Below are 16,585 nucleotides of genomic sequence, written 5' to 3'. Positions count from 1 at the left end.
TCAGCAGGATGGATGAGGCAAGGTGCAGCGCAGTGCTGGTACGGCAGGGTTGCTGGCAGCGCCTGGGAGGGCTGGGAGCTCTCCGCATCGCGCACCGCTGTACAGCCCTGTAAGCATGCCCTTACAAGTGCTGCAGACAAAAAGCATGGCTCCGTAGGATGACAGGCAGCAAGCGCTGTGCAGCGCTTTATCCCAGGTTCGGACCAGAACAGGAGCGCGTGAGCAAGAGCTCTCCAGCACTGTGAGACGTGGATGCGAGGTCAAGGCAAACCTTTTCCACCTCTGAAGTTTGGAAAATTTGTCATGCCGAATTGCAATTGAAGTCGCTGCTTTTTTTTTAATAAAAGCAAGACAAAGCTATCAGGGTAATGGACAAAGGACAGTTACGAGTGCAAAAAGAATTTAATTTAAGCTAGAAGTAATATTAGCTATGGTGGTAGCAGGTTAGACAAGATGAGCCCAATCTTACAAATACTTATGCACAGATATATTTTTAGAGATATAAATAGTTTTGAGCATTTACGTGTGTAGCCACTTCCTTATCATTCAGAGGAAGATCTAATCATTACATGCAATGATCGTAAGGAAGATCATCATTACAGCGTAGCTTAAACTCACACCTTTTTAGGTCTCTTTAAGATACTGTTCCAACACAAATAACTCAAAGTTTCACTGAACTGTGAAAAAAGGCAGTTGAAAAATAACCGCTGATGTATATATTCATCCCAGGCTCACAGGAAAACATTTGTCATTTGGAAAGCCACTCTGAGCTTGCTTTTTTAGCACGCAGAAGTAGCAGAGCATCTTAAGATTTTTGTCAGGCTCTACCTGTGAGGCTGCAGTGCACTTTTTCTGCCCATTGCGGCCAAACTCTGTGTTGTGAGCAAGACAGTTTACCTGAGGTGTCATTACAAAGTGTGAGAAAATTGTCATCATAAATCAACAATGTGAAAATAAACACAACCTCTGGGATTGCAGGATTTCTTCCAAAATTTTCACTTTGCTATGAAGTATCCTGTAATCTAACATGAGGTTTCTGTCTTTTTCAGTTGCTGAAGTGCTGTTCTGCATTTCTAGGTTTCCAGAGAGTCACCATGGCAGTTAGACTGTTAACCCAACCTTGAAGAGCAAACAACAGCGCAAGCAACAGCCTGGTTGTGAATATGTAAACATTACCTCATCCATTTCAGAGGAATTTTAACTTTCTTCCCTGAGATAAAAACTGCCAACTCCGATGCCAACTGTTTAGATGCCAAAAACATTAAACGTGATAAAAAATAATTTTTAAAAATCTGGAGTAATAAAACGCGTATAACTGCAGCCTGGTGACATGCTGATTAGATTAATTTTGAGTAATTCAAAGACAAAACTAAATACATTTCTCTCACTGTGTATGTTTAACTTGTTCTATATAGAAATCTCACAAAAAATGACCAAACGTTGGACTTTGGCACGTGGGTAGAGAGGAATGCATTCCTTTACACGTTTGTGTAGCAGACTTATGCGATGCAGTATGTCGTACATCTAGACAAACAAAAGGCTTCATGTTTAATGGACGGGGTTTGAAGAGAACAGTACTTAACAACGTCAATGCTGAACATGATTTTCCCTTCTCATTCTTTCATCCAATTGTTGCCTTTTCATGCTATCGTAGTTTTATGTTTTGATATCAGAAAATTAGTTGCCTCTCATTCAGGGTCAATCTCTCTTCATTCCACAGTTCAATCATAACCACTTGGCTGCTGTTTCTTGCTCTGTTTTGTTTTAGGCTACTTAATTGGAAATAGCTAATTGGCCCTGGTGTCTTATGGCAGAGAAAATAACGATCTTAAACTGTATTAAGGGCCTATAAATATTTCACTTCATGCTAATTTCTGTGCTTCCAGCTGAGCTGTTTAAAGTGCTCAAAAAAACCACTTTTTTTTTTTTTTTTTTTGTCACAGTTAAATACTTAAGTAGGGAACAGTGAAAGGACTAGCCGTTTGTGTTTTAAAATGTGTAAAATTTTTAAAATGTGGTGTTTTTTTTTTTTTTTTTAAAGACCGGCAGCCCTTTCCCTGCTACCTTTAAAATTGTTTGCCGAGTTACCTATGCCCTCAAAGCACCGCTTTAATAGATATATATTTTCTTTTAAACTAACAGCGGACCGAGTCCGAGGACAGGGTTAGTCCCGGGCCGGCGGCCTCTGCAAGGCCTGGAGCTCCCCCGCGTGGTGAGCGGGAGCGGGAACGGGGCCGGGAGCGGGAACGGGAATGGGAGCGGGAGCGGGAAGGGGGCGGGCTTCCCCCCACCTCGGAATTTTGAGCAAAAATTCAGCCCTGCCATCAGATGCACACATGCGTCGTTAAAATGGATACTGCAGCACCGCGTTTAATTAATTTTTTTTTAAAGCCAAACCTTTTTTTCCACTGTTTTTACCCAGCCTAGTCTTGCTGCAAGGTTTTCTCCTTGGGGGAACAAATTCCCCCAAAGAGCAGTTTCTTAAGACTTTGGTGGTCTGAGTCATCCCCCCGGGTTGTGTCTCATTGCCAGCCCGGAGTGGCCCTGGGGGCCGCAGGCCTTTGGTGTGACCCAGGGTGGGCCGTGGGTGCCATGGCAGTTGTCAGGCCGGGTCACGGCCCTTGAGAAGAGAAGAGGAGCTCCATGAAGGAGGGCTGTGTTGTCTTGCCAGACAGATGGGGGGTAAACACAGCGAAGGCTAGAAGCACGGCGGGGCTAAAAATACCGTATCTTTCCACTGAGCGTTTAAAGCAAAGGCATTCAGCCGCGGGACAAAACGGCGCTGTGGAAATGGTTTAAAAGGTTTTTTGCCACCGGCCATGTGTTGCCATGCTGCTATCAGAGGTTAGTATTGATAGACAGCAATAAATCAGCACAAAATCGCCTGGACTTGCTCAAACCAGCCTCCCCTGATGTATAAATTAAGTCTGCAGAGTGGCTTTGTCCCAGAGTGGCTGAGGCCTGCGCCCCTGTAGGGCTCTCTGTGTTTAGGCACAGGGGCAAAGACTTCCTGCTGAGGTGCTGTGACTGACCCTTTGGTCTGAACCTGGCAGAGATACCTCCACCGTCTGACTACAGCCCTTGCCTCGGTCAGCTCCAGCACCTGTGTCTTGGGTCAGCCTGCGTCCTCCATGAAGAGCGAGGCAGTGTCTTTGGCCCCTCGCCACCACTTGTATTAGCACCATGCAGGCCACGGGGCATAAATATGTCTTCTGGCAAGTAAAAAAAAAATTAACCAGGACAGCAAGCACAGGAAGTTACACGGGCTGATAGCATCAACTCTTTCCCCAAGTTTTTCTTTATCCTTCTTTCGATACGTATAACAAGGCAGCGTGCTTTTATCTGGACATACTGCTACTTCTTGCAACTTCAATTTATACCTGGCTAGTGTTATTTCAAAATCCTGGCTTTTGAGTCACATGTGAAAATGCAGGGCTTAGAGATTTTCCCCTCTAACATCCCATCCTTTCTTTACTTTTCACTAGCCCCAGTGAGAGTACTGAAGGAGCACTATATCATACTCAGTACATTATGCCTGTGATCAGAGGCACAGTGCAGTAATATGGACACAATTTTGCCCATCAGTTTCTATAAGGTGGTTCCTTTAATGGCTTGGTAAAGCATTCATGCAATTGAGTTGCATTAACAGGGACTGAAAATGGGTTAAGTTATCCGTTTAATGAATGAAAAAATCAAAGACCAAAGAGCCCAGCCTCCAGCTAGCTAGGTGTCAGATAGCAACCTTTGGCCTTCAATAATTCTGCTACTGTTATTCCCTTTCCACAGTCAGACCGTGTTTGCATCAGCGCAGATTGGCACTATTCCTCTAGTATGAATCTGCCCTCCCTCAGCCCTGGAAGGCTTATCCCAAAATAAGTGAATTCTCAGACTGAGCAGAGCTTCCCTAGCAGTTTTTGTATTACACTCTGCAGAGTGTATAAGTCAGAACTTGGCCTAAAATGTCCTTTATCACCCTGTTAAATCCCTGCTGTGTCTAGCAGCTGGCACAACTTAAAATAGCCTTCAGGCTACTGTAAATATTGCTGAATTTTGTGGGAACATAGCACTAGGAGCATACATTTCGGGCACCAAGTCCAGCTCTCCCATAATCACAAGCGTCTGCATAATAGATGTGTAGTTTGCAGGAGTGCACAGCACACTTCACCCTTCACTATGTCCTATAACCCACCTGAGACTTGAAGTAAAAGATGCAGAAGAAGCTTAAAAATGGCCAAATGTTGCAATAAAGAAAAGGAAGAGATCAAGGGTATGATCTGCAGAAACTGACGGAGGACTAGTAGTCTATAAGGACGGCTTAAAGCCACCTTTAACCTTGCCTTTGCTCCTCAAGCTGCTCTTAAGCCACAGCTTGGAATGAGTCAGGCTCCCCTGTGCTGCTTTTGTGCAATGCTAACTTTGTAATCCTTTCTGGAAGTACAAAGCATTGGCAAAAAGACTTGTGGCACTCATTTTAAAGCCCAAGTGCTTCGCAACTGTGTAGGAGTTTGTGCCATATGGTTTCTGCTGGATCACGTAACGTCATACTGATAAGCTGAAAAACGCATGATAAAATCGTTTCATTCAGTACTGGCCAGAAGCAAGATCCTGCTCACTGTGGTTATGTACTGCCCCAAATCTTATGTCCCTGTCAATATATCCCTGTATAAAATACAGCCTCATATGGAATGTGAACACTCTTCTACTCTCTTTATAATACATGAAAATAATGCCTAAGGAATGTACTGTTTCAAATTGTACCTCTGCTTTTCCTACTTTCTTGCTACATTTCAACTAAAAAGCCCTCCATGGGCAGAGTTAATATCTTGATTATTTTAAGGGCCCACTGAAAAGGATTGTGATCCTGTCAGTCATTCTGGATTCTTTTAATGAATAATTGAAAATGTGAATGTGAAATATATTCAGAAATTATTTTCAGGAGCTTGAATTTTACTTGCCAGCTTTTCCATTGCTTATTAGTTAGACTGACTATGGCAGGTTATTGCTGATCCAATAAATGTCCCAAGAAAACAGTAGTCCAAAAGTAATAATAATTCATCTTCTTCAGAAGTCTGCCTGTTTGTGGAAGTCTGAAAAAGTTTACATCCTCATTTTCCAGTACATTTAGAGTTTGTGCTGCAGTTGAGCCAAAAGGGGCATATCAAAATACATGTTTAAGAGCATTAATAAGAATGTATCCAAGAAAATAGTCTCCTCACGGCACACCTAGCTGTTAAAATAAGTGATAACAAGGCAAGGATCTTGAAATTTTCTCATGTATGAAATACAGCAACCAGAAGGTCTTACGGAAAGACTAAAAAAAAAACTGTTAGCAGTATCTGTAACATGCAAGAATCCTACCCCCGCTCCCATTTCCTCCTCTCCCTCACAAGCTTGCAATATGCTGTAAGGATGCAAGTGTGAAAAAGTACAAATACAGAGTTACTCTTAGGCAGCACAGAGACACTCATCATTTTTCTTAGTGTATGTATTTATTTTTGGTGGCCAAACATTGTAATTTGGCCATCATCATGGAATGAACTGGGCAGTAGGTTTTGCACTTGACATGTTATTGTTTGCCCTGAAATCTTGTAAAGGTTTTAGAAGTCAGGGTATCACTTAAGGTGGATCATAGGGACCTAATTTTCCCTGTAATCTGAATTTAGTTTACCTTCTGGATGCCAACCATCCGCCAGATGCTGGCCACCTTCAGAGGACAGATACCAGATTAGATCTACCATGTGTTCATTCTCATACATCACAATGGCTCTAATGCTATGTTCCATATATTTTTTCAGTGCCTCGGGAGTTCAAATTCTGACCCGGGTTGAACTCTGCTGTAATAAAATAGCTGTGGCCTGGAAGTGTTATGATGCCCAATCTTTTAATGCACCAGCTAGAAGAGACAGAAGAGCACAGATGTAGCAAATGCTACTGCACAGTATGCTCTCCAGTTACCTGGAGGCGTTACGCTGTACCAAAGCATAATGTCATCAAGCGCTCGGGTGATTCAGCTCCTCCCCATCCTCAGTACTGCCTCGTAAGAGGTATAATTGAGCTCTTCTTTGTGTTCTTTTCAGATTTTTTTTCTATCTGTTTTTGTAAAGTCAAACAAATAGGAAAATTAATGACAGCATGTGAGTGCACCACAGAATAATGCTACTTAAGGACTGCTGTGCCCTTGGCTCCAATTAACCTTAGTGTTCGTTATAGGTTGCAGCCAGCTGCATCAATCACAGTTACTTGGGTTGGGGAAAAAAAAAATCCATCATTATTGCAGCCACACACAGATATATACATTATTTTCCTAAAGTATCATAATCCTCCACTTACCAAAGAGGGCCTGTGATAGCTGGGAGGAGATGAAACTCAATTTTCCTTCACATCTGCTTGATCCTTCAGTATAATCAGCACCACATGCACCAGGCGAGGTCACAAACTATGGCAATGTTCATTACAACATGCAGTCTTCCCATTCTAGTGCCATTAACTGCTCAGCAACCTCCCCTTCTCCATCCCACTGTTTTTAATCTGCTAGAGCACTTCAGAGCAGGAACGGGAGAGCTTGCCTCACAGACCGGTTTCCAAGATCACTGTCACAGACCATACTTTGAGAAGAAGTCAGCAGTGAACCACTATCCCATTTGTTTCAGTGGAATAGGAAAAAGAACCTCACAGTGGGATTTAATTTCAGGTTTCCCAGACAGCATTACAATGCATTACAGGCATTGCAGCGTCTCCTCCAAGAGCTTCCTGTAGAGACTTGTAGCTGATCCAGAGACAATGGGACCAAAAGCATGGTTTATTTTATTACTTTTATTTGCTAAAAGGGTAAGAGAGTCAGTAGTGTCATTGCCCTCTGTTACGAAGGTGGTTATGTGCGGAATGACATGGTCAGCCATGCATTATGGTTTTCTGAAAGCCTGTTTGCTTAACCTGCATCGTTTTGGCTGAATTTTTGTTCAAAGCCTGTCGTTTGCTTGAACCAGAAATTGAGGCTCACCTGAGACAAGGGTGGGAGGTTCTGGTGAATTTCATCTAATACGATTTCACATGGCTCTCATTGCACTGCAGTTGCTTCCCTTATAAAAGCAAACCTTCCCCAAGCCCCCTCCCTGCAGATCTTATGGGTCAGATCACTGGATCAGCTTCACTCCTCTTGGCTTTCCTGACTGCTTCTCTCCCTGACACTCCTTGGTCTCTCCGTCCACGTAGGTCTCTCCCTCCCCAACTCACGAGACAGCACCTTGGCTCTGCGCTGCCTCCCTGTCCCTGGGTAAATGTTTGCCACACGTAAGGGTTAGACCACCCAAACAGTAGCTACTTACTTTGGAGTTGCCCTTAGCTCAAACAAGGTGAGGTAAAAGCAAGTAGAAGCATTATGAAATAAGCCAGATAGGCCACAGGTGCACAGACATAAGAGGATAACCAAGTCCCTCTCTTCCAAGTAGCAACATCAGCTCTAAATAGCTCGCTCGGTACGTATCCAGCTGACGAGCTGACAGATACTTCACAGCCCTCTGGCTGAGGATTTGGTTCTTATGCAAACCTATGACTTCAGATTGCATTCGCGCAAGAGGATCCGGGATTTTTATAGAACCAGATGCATCTTTTGGCAGGAGGTACATATGTGTGTGTGTGTATATGGAGGGGGCCACATTCAAATTCAAATTCTCTTCTGCCTTCTCTTTCCCTGGAAGGGAAATTATTAACTCAGGGAAGACATTTATGTTACCAGATCACTCTTTCCTTTTCCCAGTTTCAGAAACACTATTATACTTTGGGAATGGCGAGGTGCAGTGGTCTCCAGTATAGACAATAAACTGAGTTGCCTTGCTGCCGGTCTACCAATCCATTAGAAGAGAAAACGTTCTTTGCCATTTGGCAAAGTGAAAGTCTCAGTATGAAGTTTCTTCCCACACGGAGCCTTCCACCATACTTACAGATGTGTCGCTGGAGAAAAACTAAGGCTGCCCTGAACTTGCAGAACAATCAGAAGAGTCCATTCACCTACTTCCTTACCTGGCTCAAACACAAACTGCCTGTTTGGAAGGAGTAAGTTAAATAAACTTGCTGGAAACAGGAAACTATTTATTTCAATGAGTGAGAGAGAAGATGCAGAAATCCATTCCTCACCTGTAATCCCTACTGTTTTTATGTGCACTGAAAAAGTACTTCTATCAGCATGATGCCAGCCCATCATTTCTTGGATAATGATCAACATTTTCTCTGTTATGCTCTGCTTCTTAGGCCTCAATTCAGCAAAGCGTTCAGGTACATCTTTATCTTTAGGTCTGCTAGCAGCCTTCAGTAAAAGCATACAGTTTGAAAGTAAAGTGCTCTGCTAAATTGGGTCCTTCACAGGACTAAAGAGAAAGCTCACACAAGAGCAAAGCAGCACTGCTTTCCTTCCAGCCGCACTTGTTTTATTCACTTGCGCGTGCTGTGTACAGCTGTGGATTGCTGGCAGTGTGCTTCGGTGGAATCTGAGGGATTCACAGCTTCAAAGAGGAGATGTGCCAGCCTTTAAAACAAGCTTATATAAACACAGGAAACAAAAGCATCCATGTAAATAAAGGGAGGGAATACATATATTCACACCTGAGCAAACACACACACTTTTACATGCAGCCCTGTATCAGCAATGATCCAGCAGGTTATATAGCCTTCACTATATCGGCAGATGTAGCTCTCATTTCTGCTGTTGCTTTTCTCTTTGCTTCGTGATCAGAGAAACACTGGGGCCAAGCCTGCTAGTTTTGCAGCACACTGTAAAATGTATGAAGAGATTTCAAAAGCTCTGACAGTTTCCCATCTATACTGAACTGGCATTGTAGTTGTGCTCAGGGAGTGCAGTACGCTACATATTGTTGAATTCCTACCTTACTCTGTGTTGTCTATGCACTTTTTGAGTTTCTGTACTTTTTGTCTGTAAGCGTGGATTTGTCAGTTGTCTTGCTGAGATTCTGGAGGGAGGGAGATGTTGTTTGATTTTTGAAAAGACAATGAGATTTTAAAACATAATCCTCTAATTCAAAAGCCTTGTAGAGGCTGTGTGTAATCACAGAGATCAGAGGATCAGAAGGAGAAAAAACCTTAACATTGCAAATATTGAGCATTTCTGAACTTTTGGCCACAAAAGAGCCACTAGATATCTCAGTACTTCAGGAAGAGCAGGTTACTTCCTTGTAGTCTTTACTGTCTCGGCTCCTTCCCTGCCCTGCCACAAACTACGCCAAGAAGCAGCACTGTCTCCATGGCTGCTGTAAAATGAACTGCATTTTATTTCCTGCTCTGTTACAGAGTGGCATGTGCAAGTCGCCACAGAGGTGTCAGCCTTTTGGGGGCTACCCAGGGCCACCCTCAGTACCAGGTAAATACTGATCCTGAACACACAGCCAGAGCACATAAACCTCTCGTGTCCAAGCACATGTGGCTGACAAGTGCACTAGTTTGGCGGGCTCCTGGATTATTCAGGCTTGCTGTTATCCCCTTAGAGTTGTATAGGCTGACCTCTTATATAGCCCCAAGTCCCATTTACTTCAATGAGAGGTAGAAACATTGAGCCCTAGTCACAGTTCACTCAGGCTTGACACAGTCTTCTGTAGGAGATTTACAAAGATTTAATGTTACTTCAAGAGACTTGCAAAAGTCCCTGAGGGAGTTCATCTGTGGGAGTGAGATGCCTTCACGGGATGCACTGAAGTCAGCCGGGTGCCTAATTCCCATTAAGTTAACTCGTGCAAGTATTTTTGTAAGTCCCTCTTGGCACTAATCCCTCTTGGCTTCCCTTCCCTCTTCTCCTCCCTCCTTCAATTTTTTTTTTTAAATAAAGATAGCACTTAGCATAAAGATGCGTTGCAAGGCTCCACTCAGTGCCTATAAAGTGCTTTTCAACTCTGGCAGAAGTGCCTAAGTGTACAGCATTCAGTGAAACTGGAAACAGTTAGGATTTTTATGGAGATGAAGCGCAAGCTCTGTTCTATCAGATACATTCATCTCAAATTTCCATGGTGTCAACATCATATGGCTAAAAGAGGGTGCTGAATCCCCAGAGCTCTCCGTGCCTTTTGGCACTGCAATTAAATCCCCCAAGTCTGATTCCCATTTCATCCATTTCTGCATGACTGAAGCAAGAGATATGGTTTGAGGGATAAAAGAACAGGAGATATTTTAGTTAAAGCAATGTAGCTAAGTCTTAGTTATACTGTGTTATCTTCAAAGAGAAGACAGATAATATATAAAGCAGCTGCATTACAAACAAAAACCACAGAGAGTAGGGAAGGGTAGAAGCATACAACTGACAAACCAGGAACTTGGTAACAGGGAGATGAAATACAGCAACCGATTTGTTTATCAGACCATTCTATTAACCTCTAATGTAACATTTCATCTTTTATAATTGAGCGTTCCATTTTGTTATTAGACCTTAATAACTAAATTGGCATCTTGCAGACCAGGCCAGGAAATACAAGCAAGCACAGGGGTTCAGACACAACTCAGTGTCTTCATCTATTCTGCACAGAAGCTGCATCAACCCTCATTTTATAATGTGGCTGAAGTCTTGTTCCTACATCCTCTTCTGGCTGCACTAGTGGAAAGGAGAAACCGCTCCTCCACCTGCAAGGCACCTTCCCAGGTGCCTTTGTGTCCACCTCCACCTCCTTTGTGTCAAGACTGTATAGATTTGCTAGAGATCCGCAAGGTACAATTACCTTATTTTTGACTGAAACTGTTTAAGATGTGTTACAGCTAAGAAACTCCTCTCCTGGCAGGGTGTGTGGTGACGAAAAGGCTCTTAAGCCAACACAGCTGTGGCTGAGAGAGAACATGTGGACAAGACCTCGCTCCCCCATCTGAGCCCATTTGGTTGTGTAAGGTAGAGCTGCAGTGCAGTTTGTGCTCTATTCGTTTAGGCAGGAGCAAGGAAAAGGAAAACAACCAGACGGGAGAAAGAACTTGAGCCAAAACTTTCCCTTTGCTACTGGGCCAAAGAAAGGCTGGAGAGGAGGCTTAGATATGATGGTTAGAGCAGACAGATGGACGGCCTGGGTGCTATGAATATTAGAGTGCATCGCACAGCCTTAGCGCAACAAACGGAAAAGGATCCAGCTCAGAGAGCCCCACCGGAGCACAGTGGCTGGAGGTGGGAAATGGGCTTGAATGCTGTTCCAACGTGATGGACACATTTTGATGTCCCAGCTGAGGCTCCTGAGGGGAAATAGGAAAAGGAGAGTCTAGCTTGTGAATTGTGCCAAGCATTAGCTGCCACATTGCCTGCCTGCATCAGATTTGCATAATTTTGCCCTTTCTCAATAGCAGAAGTGCATGCACCTGGAGGGCTTTGATGGCAGAAGCATGAGTGCCCAGGGAATTCTGGCACTGCCAGGGTCAGCTGGCAGCTGAGTAAAGGTTCAAAGGCTCCAAATACTGAGCTTCAGGGCCCAGGTTCTCTGTCTAGGAGACAAGACAGAAGAATTGGTCCTATTGACTGTTCCTGAATTGATCCTGTTGACTGTTTTATTTCAATGGCTGGAAAAATATCACTTCCATAATTTAAAAGTTGCTTTTGCAGTTCTCAAGCCACTTTGTCCCTCAAATGTCACTAATCCATTAAAAATCCCACGTAACAACCACTCTTACTCCATTCCTTTCTCCCATATTTTTTTTCTTTCCTGATGTACTCATCCTTTTAAAAGAGGATAGATTAATAAAGCTTGTTCCCAAAACTCTGCCAATTATGTAAGTGGAGACTGTTATCAGACACGTTTGGGAGAAAAAAAAGGCATCAGATTACCTATGCTGTCAGCTCATACCAGGGCAGATTGTATGTAAAACTGGTTATATTCACACCAGTGATTCAGTACAACAAACTAGGTCACTCCGTGACCATCCTTGTGTGTGTAACGTGACATGTTTCATGAGATAGGAAAGGAAGAAGAAAGTACCATTTGCTAACTGGAAATGGATTCCACTGTACTCTTCTTGAAGTCCATGCAAGAAGTCCTCTCAGTTTAAGTAGATATAAGAAAAAGGCAAAAACCAATAAAGAATGAAGTATTATTTTCTGGCCGGTAAGAGGCTTTTACTAAAATATCATTGAGTGGTAACAAACAAACATGGAAGCTACAGAACTGCACTTGACATTAATGTCTTTTTAAAAATAAACAGACATTTGATTATTTGTAATCCAGTGTAATCCACTGTGTAATGTTAAATATTTTAAGAGAATTTTTCTTCCATTTGTTCTCAGTGTGCTTGGCCTGAAGCCAAAATGTTGTTATTTTTAAAGGCAACACTCCAGTAAGGGTTTTGAATTTCTTTCATGTCGGCTCTTTTTATAGCATTTTGAAATTGATTGTGCATAGCAAATTCATAAACAACAGAAAAATCATGGCAGCATATATCTCTCATGTAGGTAAACTCCTGGTCTCATTTCCCAGCATTCTGCAGCAGGAGGGGCTCTGCAAAGTAGTTGCTAGGAGAAATAAAAGAGACCTGTAAGTATGGAAGAACAGTTTAAATCCTGCTTTTACACCTACGAAGCCAAAATAGAACCAGTTCCTCTCTGCACCTCTGCCAGAGAAGAAGCGGGAGGATTTCTTAAAACACTACAGAGCTGACGATGCCACTGGTTCAAGAACCAGGCTGAGCCTTAGCCAGGTATAGAGGTCTGGAAAGAGTCTGGGTTGTCTGTGGACTGAAACCAGGGCCCAGGTTTTATCACATAGTTTTGAATACACTGTTTAATGGCATTTTGGAGCCAGAAGGTGAAGTAAATCAATCTTTGAAAGAAACTGTTCCTCAGTAGAGGGTAACACAGCAATTTTTCTCTGTCAGCTTTTCATTCTCTGACAGAGAGCATGCTTTTGCTCCTCCTGGGGATGCAGCTAGCAGATAGAGTTTGCTACAACTATTGTATTCCTCCTGGTCGCAACACGTATTCGCACCCCCCTCCACTCTGCTCCCCACAACAGGCTGCCGTGGCTCCATCCATCTGCTCTTCTGAATCTCAGCACATTTCAGATCATGAATTTAAACGTGCAGAATTAACCATGCCACACTTGAAAATCTGGGTCCCAGCCCCAAAGTGTATTAGTTTGGCCTTCCACTCAGGAGGTATTTTGTCTCAAACAATGAAAACACGTTGTAAGCACAGATTGGCTTTCATTGCGTTCTAGCTCTGGGGTGGCTAGGACACAGGTTATATTTCCAAATATTGTTTGGCAAACATCAGACTAGAAACATGCTTTCCTAAATGAAAATTGACTTTCTCTGACAATCACCCATCTCCAGGAGCTGGGGCTTTTAATTAAAATATCAATTATTGCAAGGCTTGTAATGGAATTGCCAGTTGGCTGGGCTGAACGTCTCACATTCCTGCCCTACTCATGCAGGCTTCTAAAGAGGTAGCATCCCTTTCTTCCTAAAACTTTCAGCAGTGTGAAAAATAAGCTGCATGAGCAGCCCAATTCTCTTGTAAGATATTTGTATAGGCCTATAACCTATTTCAGGGATTTCTTCTTAATTTGTATTCATTCAGAACCAGCAGAGAGAATGAAAAGTGTAGCAGGGAGAAACTCATTCCAGGAGTTCTGCAGCACCCTGCAGCTTCGCAAAGGTAATTTGTGTAGTTACAGCTCTTCTTTTATTGAACACATCTGCAGCAGTCATTGAATTGGGATGTTTCCTTTATGCCTCCTCGAGAGCTAGTACATGTCCTGGGTGGAAGGTTGAATTTGAAAAATGTTCATATAACCTGTGACCAGCTGTGGGAATACGAAAGGCAGACTACTTTGATCCTATCAGACCACAGAAATACCACAACACACACACACACAAAAAAAAAGAGAAACAGTAGAAAGGACTCATGGGTAAACAGCTACTTATTTGTTATGATCTCACCCTAAAGATTTTCTTGTTAAGACTTAATGTGGTTTGGTACAGAGGTGAGCCGGGGCATGGGGGTTGGAGATCAAGCCTATAAATAACAGCAAGTAAGAAAAACAGTTTAAAAATTGTTCAGAGCTTTTTTCCTTGTCTAAAATAGAATTTATGGATTTTGCCCTTCTGCTATGAAGATGGAAATAAAGTAGGTTACAACAGCCTTAAAGTGCAATTAGAAGCAATTCAGGAAAAAAAAAAAAACCCTAATTGTGACTAAAACAAGTGCAGCTGCAGGCAAAAGACAGAAGAGGACCCACAGCCACAAGGTTCATATTACCCAGCCAATACTACAAGGAGGAGGGTTAGATACTCAGAGTGCTCATGGGGTACTGTCCCCTCAGAGTGGCTTAAAGAGATGTGATGGCAGCACAAACTGCCTTTTAAACCCCAGAGGAAATTCTGTTTGACCAAGCCAAAGTTGTCTGTCACTCCTTTCCCATCCCTCCCAGGCTCTGAAATGTTCTGAAGTAAAATGGTGACCCATTCCACTTCTGAGTTTCTTCCTACAGTCTTGCATTTTAATATCCTTACTGCCACATCTAGAATTATGAGTATTACATTCACATATATCCAGGGAAAGAAAAAGACAGACATTTAAAAAGTGTAGATTCAACACTGTTCAAGTTTGTCAAAGTTTTACACAATAGAGCAACTGACAATTAATCCTCCTTTCTCCCTCAGCCACAAGCTGTGCTTACATCCCCCTATGTCAGAAAAAGCACATTCATCAATTATCTGTCTCTTTCTCATCCCACTCACCAAACAGCTGTAATAAAAAAAAAAAAAAAAAGGCCCATATAAATTATTTCAGAACACAAAGGGAAATCTCTCAGTTTTGTAACAACTTTGCTAATTTTAAATGGAATGGGGATTCTTTTTCCCTCATGTTTCATGCTAGCATATACTTTCTAGGACATCATATTTTGTTATCAATTTAGCGCAAGTATTCATCCAAATTACTACAGGGTCTTCCAGCAAATGCAGAAACAAATTGACATTAAGCAGCCACACATTCTCTGTAGGGAGTCACCTTCTGCGAACCTTGCCTGCCCATAAGTATGCATAAAAATGCAGCTCATGGGAAAAAAAAAAAGATTGAATTCTTATCCTGGGGGAACAGAGGAGGGAAGTTGTACTATTAATAAATCCAAATGTTAGGCTTAACTCAATATGCAGTGTTTAGGCAGGGATGATATATTGTACTCCCTCATTTGAGAAGGAATAGCAAGGCAGGGCAGACATTGCCATTTTTCCTTGAAGACAGCTCATTTTCCTTCATATGCTTATTCAGGACGCATGGCTCAGGTGCCTTTTAACTGGGACCCCCCACAGGAACCATCCCCCAGCCCTTTCCCCGCCATCTCAGTCCAACGGGTACACAACTCCACTGAAGTTAAATGCTCCCTTTCCCTATTTAGCTTTCAAGAGCAGTGAGGCATGTTGGTTTTTTTCTTTTTTTTTATGATTGAGAAAACCAACTCATGTGTCACATTATACGTTGCAATTGGACACGAATAGGGAGCCATCCATCCATCACTCCCCCAGATTCCCTGTGCTTACGGAAGAGTCTCTATTTAAGGAGCCAGTAAAAGAGTCTTAAAAGCCCCAGACACCACCAGGAAGGACACATTCCCCTGGACTTCATCATTTGCACAGGAACTGAACTCCAGCAGCTCTGCTCACGTATATATAAGTACAGGGAGCATATTCAGGATGGTCTTGGTCTGCAGTTTCTAGATGCAGAGGTTTGGGGAGGTAGAGACTACGTAGCAAAGTACAGGATGCTGTAGTGACTACAGAGCTCCCCAGGACCGCCTAGGCTTTGTCAGGGGCCACTTCTGGCCCCAGAGCACTCCAGAAAGCAAGGCTGGTTGAAGTCACCCTCATCCACCTTTCTCTCAGGCCTCCAAATTAGGTGCTGCACCTCTGAGATGAGGCTCCAAATTTCAGTCAGCCTTGAGTAATGAATTGATGCTGTCTGTTTTGGCACAGAGCTTGTCCCTGCAGTGCAAAACTGCGTGAAAATAGGGGGCTGCTTCAAAAGCAAAATTGATGCTGTGACCGAGAGGGCGATCGCAGCCCTCAGTTCTGCATGTAGTCCCCTGCCTTTGATGCTGCTCCCTGTGGACTGCACAGCGGGGGGGACACCCTCACAAATTCCTTGCCAGGGCTGGAGCCTAAGAAGAAAACTGACCCCTGCAATGCCGGTAGATATGTCAGAGTGCCACTGGTAAGAGCTTAATATAAATGCAGTGAAAAGGTACATCTGGGGGGTGTGCCCTGAGTCTCTCTCGTCTGGCTGTGTTCCAGGCTCACAGCTGGATAACCAGCTGCAACCCAGCTCTGAAGCACTGCCAAGCTAGGAGCCTCTCTGCTGCCACTCCTTCTCTTTCTCCTTGCTGCTACTTCTCATCATTTTCCTTTTTTCCACACTTCCGCTGCATAAAAATTGCCCATCTGACAAAGAGTGTTGCAGTCAAAATCTCATTATGGGCACAGGGGAACACACCTTACATGCAGAGCCAACAATTAGAGTTTATTGTTAGTCTAATTAATGTTTCAACATTGAAATCAAAATTAATCAAACAGTTATTCTAAGTCTAGTTATGATGATGCTAACATTTGTAGTCCATATTATCTA

At 43.1% G+C, this 16,585-nt stretch overlaps 1 protein-coding gene across 1 annotated transcript in view; it reads left to right on the top strand.

Moving 5' to 3' along the window:
* LOC104483955 (cadherin-6) overlaps positions 1-16,585 on the top strand; it is a 102,355-nt gene that overhangs the window by 20,625 nt on the left and 65,145 nt on the right. The gene's annotated exons all lie outside the window — the stretch shown is intronic.

This window comes from Chlamydotis macqueenii, chromosome 2, assembly GCF_036417535.1.
Source record: "Chlamydotis macqueenii isolate bChlMac1 chromosome 2, bChlMac1.mat, whole genome shotgun sequence".
NCBI classification, from domain to species: Eukaryota; Metazoa; Chordata; class Aves; order Otidiformes; family Otididae; genus Chlamydotis; species Chlamydotis macqueenii.
Note: the sequence above shows the minus strand (reverse complement) of the source record. Positions and strands in the feature narration are given on the sequence as shown.